At 41.9% G+C, this 8,062-nt stretch overlaps 1 non-coding gene across 1 annotated transcript; it reads right to left on the bottom strand.

Moving 5' to 3' along the window:
- Positions 1 to 3,957: 3,957 nt before the first annotated feature.
- On the bottom strand, positions 3,958 to 4,065 carry LOC130953786 (small nucleolar RNA R71). The gene has a single exon (XR_009075946.1). It is a non-coding gene; the product is annotated as a small nucleolar RNA R71 (small nucleolar RNA).
- Positions 4,066 to 8,062: the final 3,997 nt, after the last annotated feature.

Here is an 8,062-nt window from a genome sequence, read left to right as displayed (position 1 = left end):
AATCTGGGTGACGCGGTCGCGTGGGTGACGCGGTCGCGTGGATGGCCATTTTTGAAAGACGATACGGCCGCGTGGGGCACGCGTTCCCGTGGGGCACGCGTTCGCGTGGGGCACGCGTTCGCGTGGGAGGGCTTGGGCTTCTAGCACGAGTCCAACCTAATTCCTGCACAACTTTCGGCCATGCACCTTTTTGACGTCGATTTTCATGGCACACGGCCGCGTGGGTGACGTGGTCGCTGATGAGCGGATAATTTGTACCCTTTTTGGCATTGTTTTTAGTATGTTTTTAGTAGTTTTAGTTGAGATCTTAGTATATTTTTATTAGTTTTTAGCTAAAATTCACTTTTCTGGACTTTACTATGAGTTTGTATGTTTTTCTGTGATTTCAGGTATTTTCTGGCTGAAATTGAGGGATCTGAGCAAAAATCTGATTCAGAGACTGAAAAGGACTGCAGATGCTGTTGGATTCTGACCTCCCTGCATTCGAAGTGGATTTTCTGGAGCTACAGAAGCCCAATTGGCGCGCTCTCAACGGCGTTGGAAAGTAGACATCCTGGGCTTTCCAGCAATATATGATAGTCCATACTTTGTCCAAGATTTGATGGCCCAAACCGGCGTTCAAAGTCACCTACAGAAATTCCAGCGTTAAAACGCCGGAACTGGCACCTAAATGGGAGTTAAACGCCCAAACTGGCACCAAAGCTGGCGTTTAACTCCAAGGAGAGTCTCTACACGAAAATGCTTCATTGCTCAGCCCAAGCACACACCAAGTGGGCCCGGAAGTGGATTTTTATGTCATTTACTCATCTTTGTACACCTTAGGCTACTAGTTCTCTATATATAGGACCTTTTACTATTGTATTAGAGAGCTTTTGATCATGTTTCTATGATTGAACTCACTTTGGGAGGCTGGCCATTCGGCCATGCCTAGACCTTGTTCTTATGTATTTTCAACGGTGGAGTTTCTACACACCATAGATTAAGGTGTGGAGCTCTGCTGTACCTCGAGTATTAATGCAATTACTATTGTTCTTCTAATCAATTCCGCTTGTTCTTTGTCCAAGATATTCATTTGCACTCAATAACTTGATGAATGTGATGATTATGTGACACTCATCATCATTCTCACTCATGAACAAGTGATTGACAACTACTCTGTTCTACAAGCAACCAAGGCTCTAGTGTTTATCTCTTGGATTCCTGATACACGATGCATGGTTGATCGCCTGACAACCGAGTGCTCGCCTGACAAACGAGCCAGCCATTCCGTGAGATCAGAGTCTTTGTGGTATAGGCGAGAACTGATGGCGGCATTCAAGAGAATCCGGAAGGTCTAACCTTGTCTGTGGTATTCTGAGTAGGATTCAATGATTGAATGACTGTGACGTGCTTCAAACTCCTAGCAGGCGGGGCGTTAGTGACAGACGCAAAAGAATCACTGGATTCTATTCCGGCCTGACCGAGAACCGACAGCTGATTAGCCATATGCTGTGACAGAGCATAGGAATATTTTCACTGAGAGGATGGGAGGTAGCCACTGACAACGGTGAAACCCTTGCATAAGCTTGCCATGGAAAGGAGTAAGAAGGATTGGATGAAGACAGTAGGAAAGCAGAGAGACGGAAGGGAAGGCATCTTCATACGCTTATCTGAAGCTCCCACCAATGATATACATAAGTATCCTTATCTTTATCTTTATGCTTTATTCATCATCTATACCCATTTGAGTCTGCCTGACTAAGATTTACAAGGTGACCATAGCTTGCTTCATACCAACAATCTCCGTGGGATCGACCCTTACTCGCGTAAGGTTTATTACTTGGACGACCCAGTGCACTTGCTGGTTAGTTGTGCGAAGTTGTGTTTATGCCATGGTATTGAGCACCAAGTCTTTGGAGCCATTACCGGGGATTGTTCTGTGTATTAAAAAGTAGTGATCACAATTTCGTGCACCAAGTTTTTGGCACCGTTGCCGGGGATTGTTTTTGTGTATGGACAACTGACGGTTCATCTTGTTGCTTAGATTAGGTATTTTTTCAGAGTTCTTTAAGGATGAATTCTAGAGTTTCATGATGATCTGTTGAAATCTGGCTGGCTGAGAAGCCATGTCTAATCTTATTGGACCGAGGTTTCAACTGATCATCACAAGAGCTTGTTGATCTCTATCAATCTTGCTATTGGAGCGATGATCTGCTAAGGCTTGGCTGGCCATTGGCCATGTCTAGTGTTTTGGACCGAAGCTTTCTTTGAAAGCTTGGCTGGCTGTGAAGCCATGTCTAATTCCTGGACCGGAGTCTTAGACTAGCATTGCAATGATTCCTGGAATTCTCATTAAGAATTTTGATATGTTTATTTTCTTTTCCACTTAACTTTCGAAAAAGCACAAAAAATTTACAAAATCATAAAAACCAAAATATTTTATGTTTCTTGTTTGAGTCTAGTGTCTAATTTTAAGTTTGGTGTCTTGCATGCATTGTTTATTTGATCTTGGTTCTATTTTCAAGTCAATAGTACAGGGAACTGAGGATTCAGAACATGCAGCAGAGGAATTACACAGAAAAAGCTGGGCGTTCAAAACGCCCAGTGAAGAAGGACAGACTGGCGTTTAAACGCCAGCCAGGGTACCTGGTTGGGCGTTTAACGCCCAAAAAGGTAGCATTTTGGGCGTTAAACGCCAGAATAGATACCATTCTGGGCGTTTAACGCCAGGATGGCACAAGGGGGAAGATTCTGTTTTCAAATCAATTTTTTTTTCAAGTTTTCAAAGTTTTTCAAAATCAAATCTTTTTCAAATCATATCTTTTCAATCAAATGTTTTCAAAATCAATTTCTTTCCTTTTTCAAAGATACTTACTAACAATTAATGATTTGATTGAACATTTCAAGTATATTGCCTTTTCAGTTGAGAAAGGTTTAATGTTTGAATCATATCTTTTCTTGTTAGGCAAGTCATTAATTTTTAAAATCATATCTTTTCAAATTGTTTTCAAATCATATCTTTTAAAATTGTTTTCAAATCATATCTTCTCAATCACATTTTTTTACTAATCATATCTTCTTAACCACATCTTTTTCAAAATAGTTTTCAATCAAATCTTTTTGATTTCCAATTTCAAAATCTTTTTCATAAATCACTTGATTTCTTTTCCACTTTCATTTTCGAAAATCAATTAGGGTTTTTCAAAAATGTTTTCAAAATCTTTTACTTAATTTTCGAAAATTACTTCCCTTCTTCTCACATCCTTCTAGTTATGGACTAACACTATTCCTTAATGCAAAATTCGAACTCCATCTTCTTTGATAAGTTCGAATTTTCTACTTCTGTCTTCTACTTTTCTTTTCCTCTGACACCTAAAGGAATCTCTATACTGTGACATAGAGGATTCCATATTTTCTTGTTCTCTTCTCTTTCATATGAGCAGGAACAAAGACAAAGGCATTCTTGTTGAAGCTGACCCTGAACCTGAAAGGACCTTGAAGCGAAAGCTAAGAGAAGCTAAGGCACAACTCTCTGTTGAGGACCTGACCGAATTCTTCAAAGAAGAAGAACCTATGGCAGCCGAAAACAACAACAATGCCAACAATGCAAGGAAGGTGCTGGGTGACTTTACTGCACCTACTCCCGACTTCTATGGGAGAAGCATCTCTATCCCTGCCATTGGAGCAAACAACTTTGAGCTTAAACCTCAATTAGTTTCTCTAATGCAACAGAATTGCAAGTTCCATGGACTTCCATTGGAAGATCCTCATCAGTTCTTAGCTGAATTCTTGCAAATCTGTGACACAGTCAAGACTAATGGGGTTGACCCTGAGGTCTACAGACTGATGCTATTCCCTTTTGCTGTAAGAGACAGAGCTAGAATATGGTTGGACTCTCAACCTAAAGAAAGCCTGGACTCTTGGGAAAAGCTAGTCAATGCCTTCTTGGCAAAGTTCTTTCCACCTCAAAAATTGAGTAAGCTTAGAGTGGAAGTCCAAACCTTCAGACAGAAGGATGGTGAATCCCTCTATGAAGCTTGGGAAAGATACAAACAATTAATCAGAAAATGTCCCTCTGACATGCTTTCTGAATGGAGCATCATAGGTATTTTCTATGATGGTCTCTCTGAACTATCTAAGATGTCCTTGGATAGCTCTGCTGGAGGATCTCTTCATCTGAAAAAGACGCCTACAGAAGCTCAAGAGCTAATTGAAATGGTTGCAAATAACCAATTCATGTACACTTCTGAAAGGAATCCTGTGAACAATGGGACAAGTCAGAAGAAAGGAGTTCTTGAGATTGATGCTCTGAATGCCATACTGGCTCAGAATAAAATATTGACTCAACAAGTCAATTTGATTTCTCAAAGTCTGTCTGGAATGCAAAATGCACCAAGCAGTACTAAGGATGCTTCATCTGAAGAAGAAGCTTATGATCCTGAGAACCCTTCAATGGAAGAGGTGAATTACCTAGGAGAACCCTATGGAAACACCTATAATTCTTCATGGAGAAATCACCCAAATTTCTCATGGAAGAATCAAGAGAGACCTCAACAAGGTTTCAACAACAATAATGGTGGAAGAAACAGGTTTAGCAATGGCAAGCCTTTTCCATCATCTTCTCAGCAACAGACAGAGAATTCTAAGCAGAACCCCTCTGACTTAGCAACCATGGTCTCTGATCTAATCAAAACCACTCAAAGTTTCATGACTGAAACAAGATCCTCCATTAGGAGTTTGGAGGCACAAGTGGTACAGCTGAGCAAGAAAATTACTGAACTCCCTCCAAGTACTCTTCCAAGCAATACAGAAGAAAATCCAAAAGGAGAATGCAAGGCCATCAATATGGCCAAATTTGGAGAGGAAGGAGAGGAAGTGAACGCCACTGAGGAAGACCTCAATGGGCGTGCACTGACCTCCACTGAGTTCCCCAATGAGGAACCATGGGAATCTGAGGCTCAAAATGAGACCATAGAGATTCCATTGGACTTACTTTTGCCTTTCATGAGCTCTGATGAGTATTCTTCCTCTGAAGAGGATGAGTATGTCACTGAAGAGCAAGTTGCTAAATACCTTGGAGCAATCATGAAGCTAAATGACAAGTTATCTGGAAATGAGACTTGGGAGAATGAACCTCCTTTGCTCACCAAAGAACTGGATGACTTGTCTAGGCAGAAATTACCTCAAAAGAGACTAGATCCTGGGAAGTTTTCCATACCTTGTACCATAGGCACCATGACCTTCAAGAAGGCTCTGTGTGACTTAGGGTCAAGTGTAAACCTCATGCCTCTTTCTGTAATGGAGAAGCTAGGGATCTTTGAGGTACAAGCTGCAAGAATCTCATTAGAGATGGCAGACAATTCAAGAAAACAAGCTTATGGACTTGTAGAGAATGTTTTGGTTAAGATTGAAGACCATTACATCCCTACTGATTTCATAGTCCTAGAGACTGGGAAGTGCATGGATGAATCCATCATCCTTGGCAGACCCTTCCTAGCCACAGCAAAGGCTGTGATTGATGTTGATGGAGGTGAACTGATCATTCAAGTGAATGAAGAATCCTTTGTGTTTAAGGCTCAAGGATATCCCTCTGTCACCATGGAGAAGAAGCATGAAGAGCTTCTCTCAAATCAGAGTCAAACAGAGCCCCCACAGTCAAACTCTAAGTTTGGTGTTGGAGGCCACAACCAAACTCTAAGTTTGGTGTTGAACCCCCACATTCAACTCTAAGTTTGGTGTTGGAGGTTCCAACATTGATCTGAGTATCTGTGAGGCTCATGAGAGCTCTCTGTCAAGCTACTGACATTAAGAGCGCTTGTTGGAGGCAACCCAATGTTATATTTTATCTATTTTCTTTTGTTATTTTATTTTATTTTGTAGGTTGATGATCATGAGAAGTCACAAAATTAATTGAAAAAGCAAAAAACAGAATGAAAAACAGGAAGAAAAACAGCACACCCTGGAGGAAGAACCCACTGGCGTTTAAACGCCAGTGAGGCTAGCAGTTGGGCGTTTAACGCCCAGTTTGGAACCATTCTGGGCGTTTAACGCCAGAAAGGGGCACCAGGCTGGTGTTAAACGCCAGAAAAGGGCAAGAACCTGGCGTTAAACGCCAGGAATGGGCACCAGCCCGGCGTTTAACGCCAGAAATGGCTCAAAACGTGATTTTGAGTGCCATTTGGTGCAGGGATGACTTTTCCTTGACACCTCAGGATCTGTGGACCCCACAGGATCCCCACCTACCCCACCACCACTCTCTCTTCTTCTTCCCCCATTCACCAATCACCTCAACACCTCTTCCCCAAAAACCCTTCACCTATCAAATCCCATCTTTCTCTTCACCACTCACATCCATCCTTCATAAAACCCCACCTACCTCCCCTTCAAATTCAAACCACTTTCCCTCCCAAACCCACCCATAATAGCCGAACCCCATTCCCCCCCTCTCCTATATAAACCCTTTTTCACCCCTTCATTTTCACAACAACCTAAAACACCACTTCTCCCCCTCTTTGGCCGAATACAAACGCCATTCCCTTCTTCTCATTTCTTCTTCATCTACTCTCTTCTTTCTTCTTTTGCTCGAGGACGAGCAACCTTTTAAGTTTGGTGTGGTAAAAGCATTGCTTTTTGTTTTCCATAACCATTTATGGCATCTAAGGCCGGAGAAACCTCTAGAAAGAGGAAAGGGAAGGCAAAAGCTTCCACCTCCGAGTCATGGGAGATGGATAGATTCATCTCAAGGGTGCATCAAGACCACTTCTATGAAGTTGTGGCCTTGAAGAAGGTGATCCCCGAGGTCCCCTTTCACTCAAAAAGGTGAATATCCGGAGATCCGCCATGAGATCCGAAGAAGAGGTTGGGAAGTGCTTACCACCCCATTCAACAAGTCGGAATCTTGATGGTTCAAGAGTTCTATGCTAATGCATGGATCACCAAGACCATGATCAAGTGTGAACCCAGATCCAAAGAATTATCTTACTATGGTTCGGGGGGGAATACTTGGATTTTAGTCCGGAAAATTAAGGTTAGCATTCAACTTGCCTATGATGCAAGGAGATGAGCATCCTTACACAAGAAGGGTCAACTTGATCAAAGGTTGGACCAAGTCCTCACTGACATTTGTGAAGAGGGCGCCCAATGGAAAGAGACTCAAGAGGGAAGCCGGTTCAATTGAAAAGGCATGACCTCAAACCCTGGCTAGAGGATGGTTGGAGTTTATCCAACGCTCAATCATTCCCACTAGCAACCGGTCCGAAGTTACTCTAGACCGGGCCATCATGATTCATAGCATCATGATTGGAGAAGAGTGGAAGTTCATGAGGTTATAGCCCAAGAACTCTATAAGGTGGCGGACAAGTCTTCCACCTTGGCAAGGTTAGCCTTTCCTCATCTCATTTGTCACCTCTGTTATTCAGTGGGAGTTGACATAGAAGGAGATATCCCCATTGATGAGGACAAGCCCATTACTAAGAAAAGGATGGAGCAAACAAGAGACCCCTCTCATCATGAGATCCCTGAGATGCCTCAAGGGATGCACTTTCCTCCACAAAACTATTGGGAGCAAATTAACACCTCCCTAGGAGAATTGAGTTCCAACATGGGACAACTAAGGGTGGAGCATCAAGAACACTCCATCATCCTCCATGAAATTAGAGAAGATCAAAGAATCATGAGAGAGGAGCAACAAAGGCAAGGAAGAGACATTGAGGAGCTCAAACACTCCATAAGACCTTCAAGAGGAAGAACAAGCCGCCATCACTGAGGTGGACCCGTTCTTTAATCTTCTTGTTCTTTATTTCCTTGTTTTTCGACTTTTCATGCTTATGTTTATCCATGTTTGTGTCTTATGATCATTAGTATCTTAGTGTCTATGCCTTAAAGTTATGAATGTCCTATGAATCCATCACCTTTCTTAAATAAACAATGCTCTTAATTGAAAAAGATAAGAATTGCATGAATTTTGAATTTTATAACAGTTTAATTATTTTGATGTGGTGGCAACACTTTTGCTTTCTGAATGTATGCTTGAACAGTGCATATATCTTTTGAATTTGTGGTTCATGAATATTGGCACTTGAAA

The sequence above is a fragment of the Arachis stenosperma genome, chromosome 9 (genome assembly GCF_014773155.1).
Source record: "Arachis stenosperma cultivar V10309 chromosome 9, arast.V10309.gnm1.PFL2, whole genome shotgun sequence".
In the NCBI taxonomy this organism is placed as follows: Eukaryota; Viridiplantae; Streptophyta; class Magnoliopsida; order Fabales; family Fabaceae; genus Arachis; species Arachis stenosperma.
This window is presented reverse-complemented; position numbering and strand designations above follow the sequence as displayed.